At 42.2% G+C, this 25,758-nt stretch overlaps 1 protein-coding gene across 1 annotated transcript in view; it reads left to right on the top strand.

Moving 5' to 3' along the window:
• ARFGEF3 (ARFGEF family member 3) overlaps positions 1-25,758 on the top strand; it is a 312,275-nt gene that overhangs the window by 22,086 nt on the left and 264,431 nt on the right. Inside the window, exon 3 of the mRNA XM_049695570.1 lies at positions 6,507-6,581. The gene's annotated coding sequence lies outside the window, so the exon portion shown is untranslated. The remainder of the gene's footprint in view (positions 1-6,506; positions 6,582-25,758) is intronic.

The raw sequence follows: 25,758 nt of genomic DNA, 5'->3' as shown, positions 1-25,758 counted from the left end.
CCATCCACAAACCACCCTTGTGTCCTGAGTGAACCCGAGTCAGCTTCTAGGGTTGCCCATTTGCGTGATAAGAGTGTAGAAGCCATGAGCCGTCAGCACAGGCCAGGAGAGGTGCTCAGATTCTGGGTACCAAAGAAGCTTCACTGACAATGGAGACTAGAGCCACGTGGGCCCTGAGGCTGTGACGAGCAGCCTCATCCACTGTGGAACTGTCAGCAGTGGCTCTTGACCAGGGATGATTTTACCCCCAGGGGACACGTGGCAAAGTCTGGAGACGTTTTTGGTTGTCACAGCTGGAAGGATGCTCCTGGAATCTAGCAGGTAGAGGCCAGGGATGCTGTTAAACATCCGACAACACACAGGACAGCCTCCCCTCAACAAAGAGTCATCTGGCACAAAATGTCAATAGTGCCAAGGTTGAGAAGCCCTGATCTAGATAGAGTATGTCACCAATCCTACACTGAGGAAAGGCAGGGAGAGAAGATCCACAAAGTGCTCACTGGCTCTTAAGAAAGCACAGCGTTGGGGCTCCCCTGGCAGTCCATTGCTTAAGACTCTGCACTTCCACTGCAGGGAGCACAGGTTCGATCCCTGGTCGGGGAGCTAAGATGCTGCATTCCACGTGGCATGGCCAAAAAATAAAAGAGAAAGCAGAGCATTGTCCTGGGTTTCCTCTGAAGAGGTTTGTGAGGAGTAACAGTGCTTCCCAGCAGGAGGGAAGCAGTTGTGGTGGGTCAGGTCTGTCCTGGCTGAGGCCCTTGGATTGGCCTTAGTATTTGCTACCTCAATCCTTGTAAATGATTTTACAGAAAAAAAAAAAAAACATGAAAAGGAATTCTTGCAGCTCCCCTAGGGAGCAGTTCCGAAAATCCCACTTTTTGTTTCAGAGTCAACAGAAAAAGATGACGTCATAGGGCAGGGGTTTTTGTCTGTTTATTGACTGATACACCCCAAAACCTTAGAGCAATATTTGGCACATGGAAGGCACTCAGAATACATTAATTGAGTGAATAACACCCTCAGATCAGCCTAGGATCCTTCTCAGGCTCCCTCCTTATTGGAGAAATAATAACTGACATTTATTAGTTGTTTATTAAGTACCAAGAACTGTTCTAAATGCTTATAATATCCACATTAATTAATCCTCAACCACATTATGAAGTGGGCGCTATCATTATCCCTATTTTACAGAGGAGGACAACGAGACAAAGAAAAGTTGAGTAACTTGTCCAAGGTCACCCAGCTAGTCGAGCCAGTATTCAAACCCACGCTGTCCTGCCTCAGAGCCTGGTAGCTTACAGGTGGGCGGGGCCTTTTTCCCCAGGGAAGACCATATGCCGGGGTCCAACGCTGCTGCGTCTCACTCAGCACCAGTGAGAAATAAAACTAAAAGCAGAAAATAAGAATAGTACCTCCTGGCCTAGAATTAAGCCCTGAAATTATGATAAAGATGCAGGTCCAGAAAAGGAAAGAGTTGAAACATCCCCAAGTGCTGGAAGACCTAGAGGAGTCTTTGATGCTGCAAGGTGACAGATGAGTAGGTTAGGATCAGGCAGCAGTGCTTTGCCCGGCTCCCTACCCAGCTTCTGCACCTTCATCCTTAACTGTCAGCAGAGTCTCCTCCGGCTCAGTGCCCACCGCCTGTATCCAGCTATGCATCTGAACCTCATCAGACAGAACTGGAGGGGCCCTGCCCCAAGCCACTCAGCCACTTGGATGTCAGCCTTAATGTCAGCTTTCTCCTGACTCTGTGCTCCAAGTAACCCCAAGCTACCTCCCAGTTCCTCTGAGCTAATAACCTTCTTAGCTTCTGCCTGTCCCTTCTCTCCCTCCCAGGATGAGAGCTTTGATCTTGAAGCCCCTTTTGCAGTTACATCCTGTTGGCTTCTGTCAGACCATCAACCTGACCACATCTCCACAGATTGTCTTCGTTCAACTACTATATCCCCACGCTGTGCTCCCCTCCCAGAGCTCTGAGCTGCCTGGCTAGACCTCCCTGACGCCATCATCTGCCTGGACTGCCACTTGGCATTAGTTCCATCCTTTTCACATACCGTGCTCCACCTGCCGGGACTCCCCACTGCTTGCAGCTGTGTTTGTTCCCAGCCTCTGCCCTGAACCCCTGGGATGGATATGCCCAGTCCCCAGACAGGTGGAGCAACTACCTCCTGAGAGCTGACACCTCAGCTGTGATGCTGCTTAGAATGAAAGCTTGACCCTATGCTGAGATCAGCACAACAGCACCTTTGTCCTCCACCCCAAATAGAGCTGTCACATCCTCTATGCAGGCTTTCCTAAATTCCCCAGGCCAAGTTGGCCATCTTCCTTGGTAAACTTGGAGTTCCCTGGATAGGTCTCTATGAAGACACCTGTCACTATAATAATATTTAATTTGTAATATATGTAACAGGGTAGAGAATATTCTCTTCCTTTGTAGCAGGCATGAGATTTCTCTTAGGGCCGGAAGCATTTTTGTTGGGAAAATTTTCTTAAGGTTGCTTGGCTTTAGTGAGTTCCTGCAAGAAATATCATCTGGTGCTTAGACCTCAGAGAAAAGGTCAAGATCACACCAGACAAGGAGAGCCATCTATTTGATCCTCAGACAAGGGGAGAGAATAAAGGAAGGAGAAATATATGGGCAGGGAAAGGAAGTGTCCGAGATCACACTCTAGGATGAGATCCTTTCCCCTGGAAAAGCCAACCAGCCTTACAATAAATAAGTTGTTGTTAGAAAGCAGAAATGAGTTGGGATTTGGCATCCAGGTTTATTTGAAAGGAATCAGAAGCAACATGTGTAGACACGGACCCAGAGACAGAAGAATTGTGGGATTGCAAACCCTTTGGAATTAATTGTATATATAGATATATCCTTTTATGTTTTTATATGTCGGTATAGATAGATAGATAGATAGATAAATAGATAGATAGATATAGTTATCTCTTGGCGAGGCTTAGAACTTCCCAGCCATAAAGTGGAGGTCCAGCCATGCCCATCTAGATGTCAGAGATGTGTGGAGGGTAGGAGGGTGGGCAGCTGACATCTGAGTAGCATGAGCCTCCGCTATTTAGCATAGGACTCCTTGACAACAAAGACCACATTTTTTTTTTTTTTTTGCGGTACGCGGGCCTCTCACTGTTGTGGCCTCTCCCGTTGTGGAGCACAGGCTCCGGATGCGCAGGCTCAACGGCCATGGCTCACGGGCCCAGCCGCTCCGCGGCATGTGGGATCTTCCTGGACCGGGGCACGAACCCGTGTCCCCTGCATCAGCAGGCGGACTCTCAACCACTGCGCCACCAAGGAAGCCCAAAGACCACATTTTATTCATCTTTGTTCAGCCTTTCTTTGACACAGTGCCTGCCTGGCACACAGATAGTGCTCAGCAAACATATGGTGAATTGGTAAATGACCGCAGCTATCCTGAGAACAGCTCTACCTTGCTAGGTTTATGCAAGATATCCTTGTATAAACCAGTCTCCCTAAGAAATTGGAAACTATCATCTGAAAAATCTTCACACCTTGTGAGAAATCATCTCAAGAGAGTTACCAAGCCAGGGAATTATGTGTTGCTGCCTTGCTTGTTTGGGCAGAGGGCATGGAGCCCCGGGCAGAGGGGCTGCCATCCTCCCGGGCCTCCAGGGAGTGCGGAGGCCAGCGTTCCTGAGTCAGCTTATGGGAGGGGCTCAGGTAGAGGGCCCCAGGTGGAGGTGGGAACGCTGTCAAAACCTGGGTGGGGTAGGGAGGGGAGAAGAAATTTCAGCTTCTGTGTGCATGCTGGTTTAGTTCTCACAATTATTCCTCTAGACTAGAGGCTGGGCATGAGAGCTGTCTACTCCCTGAGAAATGGAGGGGGCTCCAGATGAGACATTAAAGGTACAAGAGTTGCAGGATGACCAACCTGACACAATAACTTACACTTCAAAAAACCAAAACACCAAAACCAAACAAAAAAAAATCGCTTACACTTGGCCCTGCTCTGATGCATCCCATTCCTTTACCTGGCTTTTGAGGGCCTCCTCGGCCTGACCCCACTTGGCTAGCCAACAGATTCCCAACATCAAAGACACACCTTCAGAAGTTGACCTCCCTCACCAATCGGGAGGCCATGTAGGTTGGTCCCAAGTAATAAAATTTCCATGAACCGTACGAGCAGGGACTCGGAGAGACAAGACCCTGATCTTCTAACTGAGTGAGCCACCCATTTGTTGCTGAGGTTGTTAGTCGCTTACCCTGTCTTCTAACCAAAGACGAGGTAGCCTCTATTTAAAAAGCCAGTTGATCTGATCTCTCACCAGCTGATTTCTGTGTGCTGTTTCCACGAATGAGTATTTACATACTTTCTAAGCCATGTCACCATCGTGTAAGAAGCTCAAGCAATACTTACACATGTTATGTCCTAGAACACGTTATTCTCCTGGAAACAATGACAATAAGTGCTACTTACTCCCTCTAATGAGAATGTGCCAGCCTGTCTATCACCCAGGAGGAGGAATGACAGGAGGTCTTGAGATGCCCTGAAGGAGGCTCTAGGGCTCATCAACTGAGTTCAAAGAGAGAACAGTCGCTCATGGTGGTGTTTCCTTTAGCCAGAGGCTGATATCATGGCTATTTAGGCTGCAATGGGGTAATATTCAAAAATTAATCACTGGAGTCATATAAGAATATTTGCACTGTCTCACCTGAAGAGAACACCTATGTTCATAAAGCACCTGGGATCCTCACAGCTCTGTGGTGGGTCTCTCAAGATTGAACACTGCCTTGTCAACCAATCCCCCCACAGTCACCACTAAATATTAATAACTTTGCCCTTTCAGCCCTTACTCTTAGCAGGGACTGTCCTTAGGTCTTCCACGTGTTGACTGGTTTAGTCCTCACAACCTTATGATGTATGCACACTTAGTACCCCCCTTTGACACACAAGGACACTGAGGCTCGCCCAGGTTAAGTAATTTGCCCAGGGGTGTCGTTAATAAATTGTAGGACCTGGATTTGAACTCAGGAAGCCTGACTCCAAGACCTATGTACCAAAATGTTATGTTACTCCAAAAAAAAAAAAAAAAAAAACTGGGAGAAATGGAAGAATGATATGTGAATGGCATAGAAAACCAACATGAGTTAAACTATCTGAACTGGGGGGAAAAAACAGAACAAAAAAGAAATCAGAGGAACAAAACTATCCTTTTATCAACTCTGTAGTTCTCTCCATTTAAATCTGATGCTGACCTCACTCCCATGGGGAGATGGAGACCATAGTTAAAACACAAGCGGAAACCAAAATAACTTGCTTTGGGGTTTCAGTGTGAGGATAGAATTTTCGAGGGTAATTTGATTAGCTGGGCTTTTCCTTCAAATGTTGAGTTTAGACCCTAACCCCCAACAAAACGTGACTCCATTCAGTTGAGGTGACTGGCTGGGGCAAAGCTTGTAGCATTTTTCCATCACTGAATCACCATCAAGAAGCATCCTGAGAAGCACCAGCTGTGCACCAGGTTGGCATTCAGAGCTATTCCTTCTTTCTGCTGCGGGGGCCAGAGCCCTCCCGTGCCCAAGTCACTGAGCTCAGTAGGCACTGAGGCAGAGCTCACAGAATAATAGCAACTAAATTAAAACAGCAGAGACTTGTAGTCAGATGCTGGCCAAAACACCATTAAGCAATTCTCCGTACATCAATCACACATTAGTAAGAACTGCTCCATACAGATTCTAGTAGTATTTTCCCTAACCTTACAGCAAAATATCTGCCCACAAATGCCCAATACTAATTGTTCTTCCATGTCGAAAGCCATTTCCTTTGTGCAATGTCCCTCATGTCATTTGACAAAGGTATTTTGCCAGAAGCACTTTGGGTCTTCTTTCTGAGCATCATGTTAGTCATTATCTTTGAAGCTGGTTTTAGAAGCTTATCACAAATAGTGTAACTCATACTATTTTTGCTCTAAGAAGCTCATTGGGTGTCAATCTTCAGGTAGAGAAGAGGGCCTCGGACAGGAAGCTGAAACTAAGAATGATGTATTCAGGAATTGAGAGGGAAGGGTCAGTCTCCCGTTTAGTTTAGACCAGTAGTTAATTACCATACTTCAGAGTCGCCTGAAGAACTAAAAACTTAAAAATAACTCCTAAGCCCCACCCAGGTTTTGATTTTAGGGTCTATTTCTATAAAATAGTTTGCCAAATAAATGTTTGTTACAAGATGGAAAAAAAGTATTCACCCCCCTCCCTGTCCCAGGTCAGGGAGGCAGGTACCTGGGAAATTATTTTAAAGTTTTCTAGCTCATTTCCATGATCAGCATAGACCAGAGCTCTATTGTAAAAATAATATATTCCAGAAAGCCCTCTGTGCTGCAGTTATTTTCCATTAGTTCTAGACCTACTATCAAAATTTAATTTTTCCAAGGATTAATGTTTATAAAAGATGAACAACTATCATGGAGCATGTATTAATGAGAGTTTAAGATTGTAAAATTGACTTTTTTACTTCCTACCTATATTTTCTCTCAGAATGAAACAGAAGAGTACCACCTAGGAGAAACTCTGCACACTGACCAGAGCCTCAGAGCCATCGCCTTCCTGGTTATCCCAACAGGTAAGGGACTGATAAATTTGACACGTGCCATAAATAAGCAAGCAAGATGAAAGTAGCTTAAACGTTCTCAGAGGCATCATAATATACTGCTCCCCCATTCACTGCTTTCCCTCAGAAGCCAGAAATTTTGTGGGGAATGGCAAGGTGGAATACATCACAGACAAGCAAATGTCAAGTGCAGAATTTCCTCTTCTTTGTCTGTTCTACTATTTCCTCAGTGGTGATGTTGGTCTCACATCAGACTCAGGAGACACAGGCAGTGCTCAATACCTTCAAAAAAACACCTGACCAAAATGTGATTCCCCTTACTCCATGGGGAGATACTAAATAAAGAAATGCATTTTATTAGTTTATTTGATTATTGAATTTTAGTGATAATATGTGTTTCATTAATCCAGTTTCTGATATCTGTTAAGATATTTGGTTCGGATTACTTTAATTCAGAAAAAGAGGTTTCTAGAACAGTGTTTCTGCATCATCCCTCCAGCCTCCATCGTGAAGTTAACCCTACAGTGGACGTCTCTTAATTGGATCAAAAATCAAGGGCTGAATTCCTAAGAACTTGAGTAATAAGATGGCATCAGCGCCATACGTACTCAGACTGGGAGCTTAAAAGCAAAGGTATAAGCCTAGAGTCTTTCCTCCTCATTCCACAAGAAAGGGCATGTTTTCAAACCAGAGGTAGGTTTGTTTTATAAACCAGGTTATGTAGGCCCATAGGCCCATCTGTGTTTATTTTCCATGTGTTATCTCCTAGTGTAGGTAAAGCCTTATTTGAATGTTCCAGCCTGTCTCACCAATGCTTCCCAGACTTGAGGGAAGAGTCATAGGTCCACATTACCCTGATGGATCAGAGAGGAAGGACTCCTTTAGAGGCAAGGTCTGTGGTAATTTGAAGCTTGAGGGGGAGAGCAAATTTCAGGATACAGAACAAAATTAGTATGGCCCAACTCTACCTCCCTATCAGGAAATGCTTCTTTCAAGGAAACAAACCAATTAAGAGGTTTGACATTTTTTCTCCTTATTAAGTAAAGTTGCATAACCTACAGAGATAATAACCCCGTCTTACAGAAGAAATAACAGGCCAAGGTACGTTGAGTTTCTTTGCCCAAAACAGCAGAGCTGCAAGTGGTGTTGTAAGAAGTGAGAATCATACCACTTAGTGTTTCACATCACCGATTTCCAAACTTTGGGGAATATAGCACACTTCTTTAAATCTTTTTAAAGTTGTTGTAAAATACATAATGAAAAATTGCCATCTTAACGATTTTTAAGTATACAGTTCAATAGTGTTCATATATTCACATTGTTGTGCAACAGATCTCCAAAAATTTTTCACCTTGCAAAACTAAAACTCTATACTCATTAAATAACTCCCCATTTTCCCATCCTCCCATGCCCTGGCAACCCCCATTCTATTTTCTGTTTCTATGAATTTGACTACATTAGATGTCTCATACAAGTGGAATTGTACAGTATTTGTCTTTATTTAAATGGCTTATTTCACTTAGCATGATGTCTTTAAGATTCTTCCCTGTTGTAACATGTGACAGGATTTCCTTCCTTTTTAAGGCTGAATAATATTCTAGTGGGTGTATATATTATGTTTTGTTTATCTAGTCATCTGTCGATGGACACTAGAATTGCTTCCAGCTCTTGGCTATTGTGAATAATGCTGCAATTAATGTGGAAATGCGAATATCTCTCCAAAATCCTGCTTTTAATTCTTTTCGGTATATACCCATAAGTGGAATCGCTAAACTGTATGTAATTCTATTTTGAACTTTCAGAAGAACTGTTTTCCTCAGTGGCTGCACTATTTTAAATTCCCACCAACAATGCAAAAGAGTCCCAATTTCTCTACATCCTTGTCAACACTTGCCATGTTCCATTTTTTTGATAGTTGCCATCCTAATGGGTATGAGATGACATTTCTTTTTTTTTTTTAACATCTTTATTCGAGTATAATTGCTTTACATTGTTGTGTTAGTTGCTGCTGTATAACAAAGTGAATCAGCTATACGCATACACATATCCCCATATCTCCTCCCTCTTGCGTCTCCTTCCCACCCTCCCTGTCCCACCCTTCTAGGTGGTCACAAAGCACCAAGCTGATCTCCCTGTGCTATGTGGCTGCTTCCCACTAGCTTTCTATTTTACATTTGGTAGTGTATACAAGTCCATGCCACTCTCTCACTTCGTCCCAGCTTACCCTTCCCCCTCCCCGTGTCCTCAAGTCCATTCTCTACATCTGCATCTTTATTCCTGTCCTGCCCCTAGGTTCTTCAGAACCTTTTTTTTTTTCAGATTCCATATATATGTGTTAGCATACGGTATTTGTTTTTCTCTTTCTGACTTACTTCACTCTGTATGACAGTCTCTAGTTCATCTACCTCACTACAAATAACTCAATTTCATTTCTTTTTATGGCTGAGTAATATTCCATTGTATATATGTGCCACATCTTCTTTATCTATTGAGATGACATTTCATTGTGGTTTGACTTGCATTTCCTTAATGGTAAGTGATGTTGAGCATCTTTTAACAAGCTTTTTTGGTCATTTACCTATCATCTTAGGAGAAATGTCTATCAAGTCCTTTGTCAATTTTTTAACTGATTTATTTGGGTTTTTTGTTGATTTGTAGCTGTTTATATATTCTGGATATTAACACCTTATCAGATATATGGTTTGCAAATATTTTCTACCATTCTGTGGGTTGCCTTTTCACTCTTTTGACTGTGACCTTTGATGCACAGAAGTTTGTGGGGTTTTTGTGTTTTTTTAGTTTTTTTTTTTTTTGTATTTTTTAAAGAAGATGTTGGGGGTAGGAGTTTATTTATTTATTTATTTATGCTGTGTTGGGTCTTCGTTTCTGTGCGAGGGCTCTCTCTAGTTGTGGCAAGCGGGGCCATTCTTCATCGCGGTTTGCGGGCCTCTCACTATTGCGGCCCCTCTTGTTGCGGAGCACAGGCTCCAGACGCGCAGGCTCAGTAGTTGTGGCTCATGGGCCTAGTTGCTCCGCGGCATGTGGCATCCTCCCAGATCAGGGCTCGAACCCGTGTCCCCTGCATTAGCAGGCAGATTCTCAACCACTGCGTCACCGGGGAAGGCCTGCACAGAAGTTTTGAAGTTTGATGTAGTCCCGTTTATCTATATTTGTTTTTCTTGCCTTTGCTTTTGGGGTCATATCCAGAAATCATTGCCAAATCCAATGTCATGAAGCTTTTCCTCTATGTTTTCTTCTAGGAGCTGTGTAGTTTTAGGTCTTACATTTAGGTTTTTAATCTAGTTTGTATTAATTTTTGTGTATGGTATAAGCTAAGGGATCAATTTCATTCTTCTGCCTGTGAATATCCAGTTTTCTCTGTACCATTTGTTGGAGTGGTCTTGGCACCCTTGTTGAAAGTGCTCACTGCCTTAGCAAGTCTCCCTTCAAAACTTAGGATTAAAGCTCACACATGTTTTAGCAAATGAGATCTTTCTCTGATGTAAAGTGCGTTGTTATTCCTTTACCTCTTTGGTATGTCCAATGTCATTAATTATAGCAAAAAAAAAAAACCACACACACACAGCAACTTACACATTAATCAAAATTTGGTTGCAAGCCAATGACAGGATTGTGGTCCATCAATGCGCCTCAGCATACCAGTTGAGCACCGCAATGCTATAGTGTAGTCTCTCAGGGAAGGTATTTCTCGGAACCCTAAGCATATTTTGTCCATCCTTACTAAGCTGAATAATTACATGAATTTAATCAGAAAGATTAAATTTTCTGACTACTGTGGAAAACATAAACTATTATGTATTTATTTTTGTCTTTTTAAAATTAAAATATAGTTGACATACAATATTAAGTTAGTTTCAGATGTACCACGTAGTGATTTGACATTTGCATGCATTATGAAATGATCACTAGGATGTGTAGCAATCATCTGTCTACATACAAAGTTATTACAATATTGTTGACCATATTCCCTATGCTTTATATTACATGCCTGCAGCTTATTTATTTTATAAATGGAAGTTTGTAGATTTTAATCCCCTTCACCTATTTCAACCCCTCCTCTTCCCCTCCCTGTAACCATCCATTTATTCTCTGTATCTATGAGTCTGGTTTTGTTCCGTTTATTTGTTTTGTGTTGTAGATCCCACATATAGTGACATCACACAGTGTTTGTCTTTCTCTGTCTGACTTATTTCACTTAGTGTAATACTCTCTAGGTCCATCCATGTTGTTATAATTGGTAAGATTTCTTTTTTATGGTTGAGTAATATTCCACTGTGTATATATACCACACCTTCTTCATCCATTTGACATTTATATTGCTTCCATATCTTGGGTATTGTAAATAATGCTGCAGTGAACATTGGTGTGCATATGTCTTTGAATTAGCGTTATTTCCTTCAGGTAAATACCCAGAAGTGAAATTACTGGATCTGAGCAGTGTAAGTAACCCTCTCGAGTAAGTTAAGTATTTTCAACTTAAGATTTCTGATTTTGACAGTCTAGTGGGTGTGAAATAGCATGTCATTGTTTAGTTATCATTTATCTAAAAATTAATGAAGTTAACTATCTTTTCTATGTTTCTGCCATTCAGATTCTCAATTACTTATTCATGTTCTTTGCCTATTTTTCTTATGTATTTTCTTTTTCTAATTCATTTATAGAAATTTTTTAATCATTACATACTAATTATTTTATACAAACATACACGTGTGCATGTGTGTGTATATATATATATGCTTTTTAATGACTGTATGACAAAGAGGAAATTTTAATGACACCTAGAATTGCTAGCACCATAAAGACCTTAGAAGTGATAAGGCAGTATATTTCAAAACTATAGGATGAAGGGAAGCACTTATCAAGCATTTATTTTATGGCAGGTACTGGAATACCTCATTTTATCATTTTAGCAAACCTGTGAGAGTGACATATTTTTCCCTTTTGTGTTTGTGTAAGTAAACTGAAAGTCGGTGAAGTCAAACCCATTGCTTGGGCCATGCCAGTAACCAGTGAAAAAGGTAGGACCCTTCAACAACAGGGATTTGAACTGTGTGGGTCCACTTATAGGGGGACTTGTTTCAATAGTAAATACTACAGTACTACACAATCTGACATTGGTTGAATCCGGGTTGCAGAACTACAGATACAGAGGAACGTGGTTACAAAGGGCTGAGTATAAATTATACACAGATTTTTGACTGAGGAGGGTGGGTGCCCCTAACCACCATCTACCCTGCGGTGCAAGAGTTACCTGCGTTTGATAACAAAGTCTGTGCTTTTTTACAGCACCACACTAGCTCTCGTTAAAATATAACCTACCAGTTCCACCCCCAAGAACCTATTCTCAAAGAAAGAAATCTAGTGGATAAATGCAAATGCACAAAAATATTTATTATAGCATGTATTGATAGTAGCAAAGGTATTGTATAAAAACCTAAGTCCCCAACATTAGGGAGTAATTTACTAACACCCCTGATAATGCAGGCAACAGAAAAATTAACAACCATGGCTTCTCAAGGAATTCCCTGCTATAGCTGTTGCTGGGTAACCAAAAAACAGTCCTTTAGTGAATGAAGACAATCCACAAGGATGACAAATGACGCAGTAGTTGATTAAAGTGACTTTTTGTGGGACCATAGAGGCAAATGCTCTAAGGGATTCATTCATGCATTTGTTCAGGAGGCACTAATGAACACCTGTATGCACCAGACCTGCACCTGTATGCACCACGAAATAAAAAACAAATAAGACATGCACAGCGCCCTTGGGGAGCTGGCAGATTACCACGTGCAACAGATACGTAATGCAGAAAAATCAATTTACACACTGTGAGTGAGTGAGGCAAGCGTGCCTCACAATCAAATGTAGCTCTTGTACTTTCCGTAACTGATCTCAGCTTGCATTTTGGTAATGGCAGGAGAGTGAGGGAAGGTGAAATTAAACTTGACAATGAAAGGTAAAGTAGCCTGTTCTAGTTTAATAGTCTCTCTCAGGGGAACTTAATCCTCTACAGGCAAATACTTAGTTATCCAAAGTTCACACTTCTTTGTTTCATCCTTTCCTCAAGGGTCTCGCATCCATCTCCCCCTTCCCAGGAAGACAACAGGGCGCAGGGAGCATTTACCTGCTTGTGGGGAGGAGTGGTCTTCATAATTGCTGAATCATAATCTCCCTAATTGATCCCTATTTGCTTCTCTCTCCCTTAACAAAGGCCCATCCTTGGAGTGGTCGTCTGTTTCCTTGGTTCTAGCAAGGCTTGGGTGCAGTTTCTCAGGGACCTTAGCCATCAGTTGCTGCTGACATGGCCCTCCTTGTCCTTAGCTTGTGCTGTAAATACCTGTACCCTTAACTGGCAATGTGTAGAGAGGCTGAAAGCATGGGACAGCCTGAGGTTGAGTCCCAACCCTGCCACTTACTAGCTCTGTGATTCTAGGCAAGTTACTTAACTTCTGTATGCCTTGATTCCTTCATCCGTAAAACGGGGACAAGAAAAAACATTGTCTACCTTGTTGGGTGGTCAGCACTGCCTGGTAACCTTGTGGGGTGTGGTGGAGAGGATTTGGGTCCCTTCCATGCCACCTGGCAAGCTAAGAGAGATGGCTTCCTTCTGAAGTTTTCAGTGGAAAGTGAGGCACGTGATAAATACCGCCCCCCCACACACACACACAGATCCTCACGCTGAGCTTCCCTCTCTACTTCTCTGTAATTTCTATCCTCCTGATGCCTCTTCTCAACCCAGATCTTTATCCTAAGAGGGTAAGTAGGACTTTTAAACCTGACCACTTGCCTCTGTCTACCCTCTACTTCCACCCATAATTCCTCTTTTCTAGCAAAAGGCTTTCTTGTTCTGTTTAGTGGGAACTTAACATAAATCGCATACTAAGTTCTCTCTGTCTAAGGCTTAAAGTAGAACTTTGTAATGAGACCTCCCTGGTTTGCTCTTGATATGTAAGGGGAATTCTTAGAATATAGAAATTCCTTTTTTCTTCCAGTTAGGCTGATTTCACAACTCAGGAGACTCAAGAAAGTCAGCTCTGAGATTCAGAGCTGACCAGTCACCTCTTTATTTTGGTGTTTTATATCCTCTCTGTGAAGAGGTGAATGCTATACACAGCCCTCTTTATTTCTCTGCGATTTCTACCCCTCCTTGATTCCTATTCTCAACCCAAGGAAAAGCCCCAGTAAAACAAGGTTTATGGGAGAAAACAATGCTAGAAAAATTTTCAAAACGTCTACACTATCTACAAAGAGCAGGAGCTCTAATTTCTTGAACACTTGGTATGTGTCAGACACTGTGCTGGCTCATTTATTTGTTTGTTTGTTTGTTTATTTATTTATGGCTGAGTTGGGTCTTTGTTGCTGCACGTGGACTTTCTCCAGTTGCGCCGAGCAAGGGCTACACTTGGTTGCAGTGCACGGGCTGCTCATTGCGGAGCACGGGGTCTAAGCATGCAAGCTTCAGTAGTTGTGGCCCGTGGGCTGTAGAACACAGGCTCAGTAGTTGTGGCGCACGGGCTTAGTTGCTCTGCAGCATGTGGGATCTTCCCAGACCAGGGCTCGAACCCATGTCCCCTGCACTGGCAGGTGGATTCTTAACCACTGTGCCACCAGGGAAGCCCTGGACTCTTTTCATATATTCTTTCAATTAATCATCACAAACATTATAATCATCCCCAACTTACAGATAAATAAACTGAGTCTTAAAGATATTAAAGATTTGTTGAATGACACACAGCAAATAATGAGCAAAGATGTCTGACATCACAATCACTGTTCTGTTTTGCTTCATAGATAAGCAATGAGATGGAGTAAGAGTGATGTGGTGAGCCTACATGGTCCAGGGCTTGGCTGCTAGCTCGTGTCAGGGCTTCACGGAAAGGGGGATACAATTCTGGATAATATGAAAGAAGAATTTGGATCTTTTGGGAGAATCCAAAAGGGAGAGGATAGGGAAGGATAAATGGTTAAGATAACTGAATGCTCTTCGCTGTGACCACATCCCCAGCTCTCCCCCGAATCATCAGGGAAGGTCATGAACATCAATGAAATTCTTGGTGCTCTTCAAGGCTTTGTAGAAACATTAAAAACTGTTTAGTTCTGCACCCAGGTGGGTGTGGGGATAAAATAGGAGTCAGGTTGCTATGGAGGAGGAGGGGAAGTAGAAAGAATTACGTCCAAGGGAGTTTGATGAAACCTGGGGGAGGATTACTTTGAGCTTTCTCCAGCCTTCGAATGTGTCTTCTTTAAAACGGCCTTTTATAGTCTCAGCTAAGGTAGCAGCTCACAGACCTTTCAGAGCTGGGGTCAGGCCCTTGTACCTTCACTCCCAGTGTTTAATTTGGGGGAACGTATGCCCCCTGTAATAGGAATTTTAGGGTCGGCAGAATTCGAGGTCTACGCCTTTGTGGGGTTGTGCTTCGACCAGGGGACATGATAAGTGTTACACTGACCCTAAAGCTACTGCCAAGGGTTATTTTGGGCTCCTCATGTAGGTGGACCAACAGGCCAATAATCAGTTATTGTACTGGTGTTAATTGACCTTGATCATCACAGAAGGGAACAGCTGCTGTTACAAAATATCGATTAAAGCCTCAGCAAAGGCTGAAGCTATGGGGACTGTAATTCATTTCACTCATCTTCCCATTTATAAGTCCACTTAGAGACCATGGCCTTCAACTACCTTGAGCCATCAGTATCAGAGCTGCTCAGTGTGGGGCAGGGGTACTCTGAGCAAAGCCAGGAGTGGGGGACTGTAACAGGCAATGTCCCACCATGTCTCCTTGGCACTCATCTGGCCCCGCAGCTACAGGACAGTGGCCTTGCACACTGACAGCTTCCGAGCCCAAATGCCTGTCTCTCCGCCCCTTGGCCTGAGACCTTTGCCTGGCGCCATGGGTATTTGCTTAGCCTGCACACAGGAGAGTTCAAACGTGCTGGGATTTAAACCCCAGAGCAAATATCAACAATAAAGGACAGCAACCGTTGGATAAATAGCCCAGCCGCCCTGTCCTGCAGTAGAAGTACATTGAGGTGCATTCTTCACAGCTCCTCAGTGATCTTGAGCCCCAAGTCAGTGATGTGACTATAAACACATGCTTGACTGTCGTTTATCCTAAGCTCTTCTACTCTGCTCATTCCTTCATTGGTGCTTCCTGAGGTCACCTCCCAAATAAACTGCTTACCCCCAGTCCTTGTCTCGGGAATCCAAACTAGGGCAGTGACAAAGGGTTCTGTTGTCAAAAGCTCCCCTTGGGCTTCCCTGGTGGCGCAGTGGTTGAGAGTCCGCCTGCCGATGCAGGGGACACGGGTTCGTGCCCCGGTCCGGGAAGATCCCACATGCCGCGGAGCGGCTGGGCCCGTGAGCCATGGCCGCTGAGCCTGCGCGTCCGGAGCCTGTGCTCCGCAACGGCAGGGCCCACAGTGGTGAGAGGCCCGCGTACCGCCAAAAAAAAAAAAAAAAAAAGCTCCTCTTGATGACTTAGAATTCATTTTAGCACCTTAATAGTTCTGAAATTTGTATTGTAATAAAAAACAAAAAATAAGACAAAATTCTTTACACTGCATTTACCACTGTATTTCTCTAGCATATTTGTGTATGGTTGAAAGAATGGACTTTGGAATCAAACCAACCTGGTTTGAATGACGGCTCCATTATTTACTTTGGAGTCACTCACCTCTCCTAAGCCTTTGGATCCCAAACTCTAAAATTGAGGTAATAAAGTAACTGCCTAAATGGATTATTGTTAAGGTAAAAATAAATGCCTGGTACATAGTAAGAAAGTGATAAAACGTAGATGTTACCGCAGTTACGTGACTATAGCATCTTTTTAAGTAACAGCTATTAACATCTGGAACACAAGTATTTTTTGGAGCTTTTTGTATGTATTTCTCTAGGGAAAATCAACCTCTCATCTTGTGCTTAGAATATTAAATCATGATTCTATGTGGTGACTTTTCTTCTACGAAAGTTTTAAAGGCATTTGTAGAACTCAAAAGAAAAAAAGCATGTGTATCAGTTAATTCCTGCAAAGGAGAAGCCTGTGTTGAACATGTAAGCTTGGCGTGGAATATAAGCCTTGGAAGCTTCTTTGAGGATTCTCATTTTGTCCACGTTTCCAAACTTCTTTGTTCAGTGAAAAAGGTGTTTCAGGAGAAAGCGCTGTGGTTTTTTTAATTTAATTTTTATTTTATATTACACTATAGTTGATTAACAATGTGTTAGTTTCAGGTGTACAGCAAAGTGATTCAGTTATACACATACATATAACCATTCTTTTTCAGATTCTTTTCCCATATAGGCTATTACAGAATATTGAGTATACTTCCCTGTGCTATACAGTAGGTCCTTGTTGATTATCTATTTTATATATAGTAGTGTCTGTATGTTAATCCCAAACTCCTAATTTGAAAGTTTTGTGTTTTAACGTGTAGAAGTTGTCTACACCGGGTCTGCCAGTCCTAACTCATGCTGTGATGACTCACCGCCCAGGTTGAGGAAAAGATCGGGCTGCTCTGTTACCAAAACATAGGGCCACAAACAGTGCTTTCCTCATGGATGACCTGTGAAAAGAAAAACTACAGAAGACAGGCTGCCTTGGGCTTAACATCACCCCATTCTTCGTTCATTTCCTAAAGCAGCCCTAAGATTACACAGCTATAAATTCTGAAAAGTTTTCTAATCTCAGAACAAAAACCTGTCAAGTAAAAGAACATGAACAACTAGGCATGTTTTATACACAAATCCCTTAGTACCAAACAGGCTGAATTGAGACAACTCCAGTGGAAGCCTAAAGGCAGGCTGTCTGCTTGAAATGACTTTCCCGTAACAACTCACCTTTGCCGTGGGACAAGGACAGTGCCAATCTACGCAAGTGTGAAAGTCGCGGGGCTCTTCCAATGATTCTCAGAGAATCCCACCAGGACAATTAGGCTAGGAATTAGCCAGTTAGAGCCAGAAGCTTATTGTTAATCTGCTCAGTCAGGAGGTGCAGAAGTAGCATTCTGAGCTGAGGAACTTCAATGCAGCATTTCTCTCTTTTCTTTTTGTTTATTTTAACATGGCATAGTTTCCCTTGAGGTCCCTGTGTTTGCGGCACATGTGGATAGAAAAAGACAAATCATTTGACTCGGTTTCAACTTAACTGGTGATGTTTCCAGATGTTGAATTTACCCTTTAGTGTGTTCACCTGGTACTAAGTCCCTGATGCCTCTGTGTTTCTGAGCCTTATAGAAGTTATTGATACATCTGGGGAGGGAGGTGTGCAGAGGGGATGGAAGAAGGCATGGCTGACTGCTTAAAACTATTCTGGTAGTAATTTTCATTCATACCAGAGCTCCTCTTTGGAGTGAGGGCTATTCCACTGTGGCGTTGGGATGCCCTGATCCCACAGCCAGGGCTGCCCCTGGTGGGGCTGTGCAGCTGTGTCCTGCACGAGGGCACCCAGCCCAGATTGCTCCTGGTGGGAGGCTGCATCTGTTCTTTTCCTGAGTTGTAACAGCCCTACTGGGAAGATCCCTCCAGAGTGAGGGCCGGGAGGCTGATGTACAAAAGCGGTTTGTGTTTGTTTGGTGTCAGCCGGGAATTCATTTTATCACACTGATATCTCTAGTCTTGAGACCCAATTTCTGACCTGCTAGACACCTTCAGAAGAGGAAATTATTCCGATGGTAAATTCTGTCAACATGAAATTAATCATGGCAAATGCCGGCTTCCTATACACGCTTCAGTTTATTAACCTTCTACATCTGCACTGAAACCAGTTTTTCTCTTTGTTGTTGTTACTAAAAAAGGGTTAGGTACTGAGATGTTGCTTGACCAGGAATTGAGTGAGGTGTAATTTGAAAATATGAATTTTCACAGAAGCATTTCAATTTAAAAATAGCCGCTGAAGAGAAAGCATAAAACAGGGAAACAGAGGATTCGCACGTGAAACTTGGTTTCAAAGTCTCACTCAGCAATTTACTTTTAATGATTAAGTTCAGAGTTTCCAAGTGAGTACCCTCTTGAAAGTAACTTATTCAAAACCAGTTGATACTAGCAGGTTAGTTCCCTTGAATCTTTGTACGGGAAAAACTAGCTGAGCAAACCATTATACAACTGCCTATTATGATTATTTGATGACTTATTATCACTAAGGCAATCTTAAGCCATTTAAATCAACAGGATTCCATTTCTTCACCAGAGAACTATCTTTAAACACACACACACACACACACACACACACACACACACACACTTCTGAGTTTTCCTTTATTTCTGAAGCTGGAGAGCGTACGTTGTTAAAATTTACAGCAAAACCCAGAATAGTACAAGTGGAAGATCGTTAGTGGGACAGAATCTGAACCTCTTTTGATTTCCCTTTTTGGCGTTCTCTTTCCCACACTTCAGGTGTGTTATACTCATTTCTGCCACACCCCGAAAACACACCCAGATACTTAACCAGAATTGAGAAATCCAGGAACAATGCACTGGAAGAATGACAGGGCAACCCAAGCTCACTGAAGAAGAATCTCCAAAAGCCAAGGGCTCTGATCATCCAGCAGTGGGTCCCAAGCCCGGTCTGTCTTCAGGAATTTTAAAATCTGAAACCACTCTACAGAGATAAGATAAAGCCATCTTTTGCCCCCCAAGAAACCTGTTTTTAAAGCTCTGTTGCAAAAATAACTGTTGCAGAAAGATCAAGGAAAAGAGAAGAGATTTCAAGAGAGAGCTGGCGCTGAATCTCTTCACCCCAGCTTCCTAGCAACCTGCTCCTGCCCGTGGCAGAACCATTGGCCACAGTTTCAATTACATCCTTACTGCATAATTGTAGAAATATTCTCGGTCAAAGTCATCGCTTTTTCAGACCAATTTAGATGTCAAAATTGTTTGAATTCCTATCATGGTTTTACTGGTAATACTTTGTAAATTTATTTATTTTATTTTTGGCTGCATTTGGTCTTTGTTGCCGCGCACGGGCTTTTCTCTAGTTGTGGCGAGCGGGAGTTACTCTTCATTGCGGTGCGCTGGAAGGGAATGAAGTCTTAGGACTATTAAAAACGTTTATTTGTATCTTCTACCTAAATTAAATCGAGGAGTTGGAGTTTACATAATTGCCTCTAAGGAAACAATGTCTTCCCCAAATGGGACAAGCTTCACTCACGTCATTCTATTTTATTTGAAAGTTTGTGGACTGAAGGTGGAGGGTTAAGTAATTAATAGATTTGTGATTTAAAACGTTTTTATGGTTAAAAAATTATATATTTTTATATATATTTTAATCTATATTTCAGATTAAACATTTGTACAAAAATTTAAGGTAGGGCTTCCCTGGTGGTGCAGTGGTTAAGAATCTGCCTGCCAATGCAGGGGACACGGGTTCGAGCCCTGGTCCAGGAAGATCCCACATGCCACGGAGCAACTAAGCCCATGCGCCACAACTACTGAGCCTGCGCTCTAGAGCCCGTGAGCCACAACTACTGAAGCCCGTGCACCTAGAGCCCGTGCTCTGCAACAAGAGAAGCCACTGCAATGAGAAGCCCACGTACCGCAACGAAGAGTAGCCCCCCTCGCTGCAAATAGAGAAAGCCCACATGCAGCAACAAAGACCCAATGCAACCAAAAATAAATTAAAAAAAAAAATTAAGGTAAAACTGGGGGTTATATATTCACTTTCCTCTCCTGACAGTACTTGAGTGATGATGTAGGAAAGTGAAAAGGAGCCCTTCTTCCATGCATTTCTTTTTCTGATCAGGAATATTCAGTGTCACAAAAGCCAAAAGGATGAGATATGGTGTATCTATACTGATATACTCTATGTTCTATGTGAATATCATGTGTTCACTGTGTTTTCTTCTGTAATACGTATTTCAAAATATCCTTTATACAACAATGAAGATGCACAGCATTCTATACTGTATAGTGTATACGGTATAGTGTATGGATGACTCTATTGTTTTTTAAAACTTATACTTCAGTTAGGACCAGTAATCTGTAGTATCAAAGCAGCACATTTTAGAAAGTCTAAAAATTAGTGCTTAGGAAAGAAGATGAAAGGGTTTTTCTTTACAATGCCCACTCCATCAAGACTGGCCCCTCTAGGAAAGTCTTATCTTGAGAGTCAAAATAGGCCCTCTTTTGTATGCTAATTTTACTATTACTTGTTAATATGTTTGTCTTTGTATCTAAAACTGTGATGATAATATCCATCTTATAATTTGTTCATAGGACTTGAGAATTTAAGAGGCTAAAACTATCAGTAATATAATAAGTTCCTAAAAAAAAAAAAAAAGACTGGCCCCTCTAATATCAGCCACACCCCTGGGATGATTTGGAAAATGGCTCCTACCTGTGATGTTCATGAAGTCATGACTCAGGAAGTAAGGGTCCAAGCACAGAGAAGTGCCCAAAAGAAGATAGTCGAACCATGAAAACCCAACACAGTGTGAACTGTGTTTCTCACACATGGTGCAGTGAGATACAGAGATCCTAGAAGATTTTTTTAATTCCCTTTTTCTCTTTCCCATTAATTTCCTTCATCTTCCTCTCTCACCCCCAATTCTCTCTGAAGAACCAGCCCTCACCCAGGCCTAGTCCTTTACACTCCGGCCCGCCATGCTTCTCCATTATACAATAAAATGCCCCCAGAACACACAGGCAAGGCAGAACCCTCCCTGGAGTATGGAGAATTAGAAGGGGTTGAGAGACCCATACAGACACGATGGAAGGAGAGGGAAGCCTGGAATCCTTATATGGTATCAATACCTACTGGACTATGCCTTACTGCATCAAACAGTACCGCGGGCTTCCCTGGTGGCGCAGTGGTTGAGAGTCCGCCTGCCAATGCAGGGGACACGGGTTCGTGCCCCGGTCCGGGAAGATCCCACATGCGGCAGAGCGGCCTGGCCCGTGAGCCATGGCCGCTGAGCCTGCGCGTCCGGAGCCTGTGCTCCGCAACGGGAGAGGCCACAACAGTGAGAGTCCCGCGGACCGCAAAAAAAAAAAAAAAACAACTGTACCGCAACACGGTGTGTTTTGTAATATAATTACCGTTTGTATTTACTAGCTGTCTGACCTTGAGAAAATTACTTCACATTCCTGTGCTTCCATTTCTTCTCTGAACAATTAAGATCATTAAATTCATATCAGAGGATCTAGGCCAGGTTTACATGGGTTAGTACATGGGAAGCACTTAGAGCATGCTACTTAGGAAGCATGACCATCATCTTTGGGTTCTTCCACTCTGTAAGTTTCAGGTGGCAGCCTGGTGGGGGCATGGGAGGCCAGGCTAACTGGTGAACTCCTCATGGGGCAGACCTCTAACTAATCCCCCTGATTTACACCCTCCTCCTTTCCCAGTCCTACTTTTCCCTGCCAGCGTCAAGCTTGGCACTCATCAAGCAGCACAGCTGTTACTTGCCTGACGGCCAGCTTGAGTTTATGCTGGGTGGCAGCTCCAGTGCTATGTTGACAATGTCACTCATTTTTCGTCTTCCAGAAATTTGACAGAATCTGTGGTCAGCTGATAACATCCCTCTTTGGTTATGATTTATTTCCTCTGGCACTTGTTTACTATTCTACACTTTTTTCTATCCTGGTCAGAAGTGATTATTAAATAGAGTCCACTCTGCCATCTTGAATCAGAAGCTCCGTGGAATATAAAGATTTTCTTCTAGGCTTCAGGGCTGCTTATGCTCATGATAGAGTCTATATACACTTATTTAGTAGATCTTCCAATGAAAGGAATATTCTTTAATTTTCAATTAAAGAAAAAAATTCCATCACAGTATTAAAAAGATGTTAGTCATTGTCTCTAGTTATGAAAATCAACTTGAAAAAACACACCAAAAAATAGCATTACTTTACCATTTTTCCTTTGCCCAACAATATTTGAGTAAATTAATAAATGAGCAGCTGCACATACAAACACACTGAATCAGAGAATTCTGAAGGAAAAGGATCACTGCAATCATTTTACAGATGAGGTTATGAAACACATGGGGTGGTAAACCGCTCAAGCTATAGACTCCTGCATAGCTAGCAAGAGCCAACAATGGGATGAGACTCAAATATGCCCTTTTCAGGTCTTCCTAGGAAAACAAAAGAAGTCGATTCAGCATTTGTGTTTATTATATTAATAGGACTGTCATCAGGCATTTGTAGCAAAAATCAACCTAATGAGGTTATTATGACTATATTTTTCCATTGTTTTGATTCTCTTAAGGAAGGAAAGCCTATCAAACTTTAATGTCAGCCCTGCAACGTATGGTTTTGAAGCTAAAAGTAATTGCACTCCACAGTTACTTTGTGTGAGACCCCAAAGTCCTAGACACATTACCTCTTTGTTACATTCAGTGGCAAATGGCACTTGGCATACCTGACTACTTACAGTGGGAGCGTGAGATAATTGTTTGGGAACCTAGAACTGCTTGTTTAAAGGTTGGGGACTCAATATAATTACAGAGCTAGAAACCAGCTTGGTTTAATCATGGGAAATCTCATGCAATGCATTGTTAGTCCTCAGATGGCTTCTCAGTCAAATTCTCCATTACTTTCCTGAATTCCTTGGAATTCTCCTGCTCTGTTTATGACAGAAAGGTTTCTGTCCTAATGAACATGAACTAACAAGGAATGGAGGATCTCGATGCTGGAACAAGGCTGAAAGAAGCGGAACATTTTAACCGAAGTAATGATGCTTCCTCTGTCTTTGTCACAAACATTCCAGCAGAAGTGTTTCTGTTAGTACAGACCATGGATTCCAGGAAGCTGTATTTTTCCTAAAGTGCATCATTAGGATCTAGTGTGTTACTTGTTCAGGAGGGGAAGAAGAGAGTTGGAAGGGAAAAAAATCCAAAGACAAAAGTGCTTGCGTTAGAGGACCTGTATCTGAGAGTCATTTTCACGTCTAATGGGAGACCCAGTTTCTGAATCTCTAGATATCCATTATCTTCTTGAATTAGCTATGCAATTATTTTCAAAGACGGCATTTTAAACATTGTTAATGATCACTTCAAACCCTGTTTTTTTTTTGTTTTAATTTTGGTGTAAACAGTCACCCAGACCAGATCCTTGTGGATTTATGATGAGAAACGTTCACCTCAAATTTTGAAATGCACAGAAGAAAAAGTCACTGCCAAGGACCAACTGGCCAACAGAAGCACTAAGAAGAAATATCCTTTCTCCCACCATGCTACTCTGCAACCCTTCTTCACATTTATATACACCAGAGGAGAATTCACCTACGAGCCATCGTGGAAAAAAAAAACGATCAACCGGCAAATGGAAGATGGACAAGAAGAAAAGAAGTAAAAAGACTGCTTGCAGTCCCATGACCTGAATGGAAGAAGATCCCATCTCAAGCGGGAAGCTGTGCCACGGAAGATACGAGAACCACCAACTAAACCACACTGATGTTCCCGGGTGTCCTGACCTACCAGAAAGCTCTTGGTCCATTCCCTCTGGTGACAGCACTGGATAAATACTATTTGATATCTGTGTCCTGGGTATTGGTCACTGAGGAAGAAGTTCAGGGAGCAGACTACTAGAAACCATTAAAGTTCATTCAAAAATTGTTTTTTTAATGCTCACCTAAAATGAGCAGGACCCTTAAAACTTGAAAATGATAAAAGCAACTTTTCATTTTATCCAATGTTCTTACTACCCCACTACTGGGCATAGACCCTGAGAAAAGCAATCTACAGATTCAATGCAATCCCTATGAAACTACCAATGACATTTTTCACAGAACTAAAACAAAAAATTTCACAATTTGTATGGAAACATAAAAGACCCCGAATAGCCAAAGCAATCTTGAGACAGAAAAACAGAGCTGGAGGAATCAGGCTCCCGGACTTCAGACTACTACAAAGCTATAGTAATTAAGACAGTATGGTACTGGCACAAAAACAGAAATATAGATCAATGGAACAGGATAGAAAGCCCAGAGATAAACCCACACACATATGGTCACCTTATCTTTGATAAAGGAGGCAAGAATATACAATGGAGAAAAGACAGCCTCTTCAATAAGTGGTGCTGGGAAAACTAGACAGCTACATGTAAAGGAATGAAATTAGAACACTCCCTAACACCATACACAAAAATAAACTCAAAATGGATTAAAGACCTAGATGTAAGGCCAGACACTATAAAACTTAGAGGAAAACATAGGCAGAACACTCTATGACATAAATCACAGCAAGGTCCTTTTTGACCCACCTCCTAGAGTAATGGAAATAAAAACAAAAATAAACAAATGGGACCTAATGAAACTTAAATGCTTTTGCACAGCAAAGGAAACCATAAACAAGATGAAAAGATAACCCTCAGAATGGGAGAAAATATTTGCAAATGAAGCAACTGACGAAGGATTAATCTCCAAAATTTACAAGCAGCTCACGCTGCTCAATATCAAAAAAACAAACAACCCAATCCAAAAATGGGCAGAAGACCTAAATAGACATCTCTCCAAAGAAGATATACAGACTGCCAACAAACACATGAAAGGATGCTCAACATCACTAATCATTAGAGAAATGCAAATTAAAACTACAGTGAGGTATCACCTCACACCAGTCAGAATGGCCATCATCAAAGAATCTGTAAACAATAAATGCTGGGGAGGGTGTGGAGAAAAGGGAACCCTCCTGCACTATTGGTGGGAATGTAAACTGATACAGCCACTATGGAGAACAGTATGGAGGTTCCTTAAAAAACTAAAAATAGAACTACCATACGACCCAGCAATCCCACTACTGGGCATAGACCCTGAGAAAACCATAATTCAAAAAGAGTCATGTACCACAATGTTCACTGCAGTTCTATTTACAATAGCCAGGACATGGAAGCAACCTAAGTGTCCACTGACAGATGAATGGATAAAGAAGATGTGGCACATATATACAATGGAATATTAGCCATAAAAAAAAAGGAAATTGAGTTATTTGTAGTGAGGTGGATGGACCTAGAGTGTGTCATACAGAGTGAAGGAAGTCAGAAAGAGAAAAACAAATACCGTATGCTAACACATATATATAGAATCTAAGGGGGAAAAAATGGTTCTGAAGAGCCTAGGGGTAGGACAGGAATAAGGACACAGATGTAGAGAATGGACTTGAGGACACGGGGAGGGGGAAGGGTAAGCTGGGACGAAGTGAGAGAGTGTCATGGACATATATACACTATCAAACG

This window comes from Orcinus orca, chromosome 12 (assembly GCF_937001465.1).
Source record: "Orcinus orca chromosome 12, mOrcOrc1.1, whole genome shotgun sequence".
Taxonomy (NCBI): Eukaryota; Metazoa; Chordata; class Mammalia; order Artiodactyla; family Delphinidae; genus Orcinus; species Orcinus orca.
This window is presented reverse-complemented; position numbering and strand designations above follow the sequence as displayed.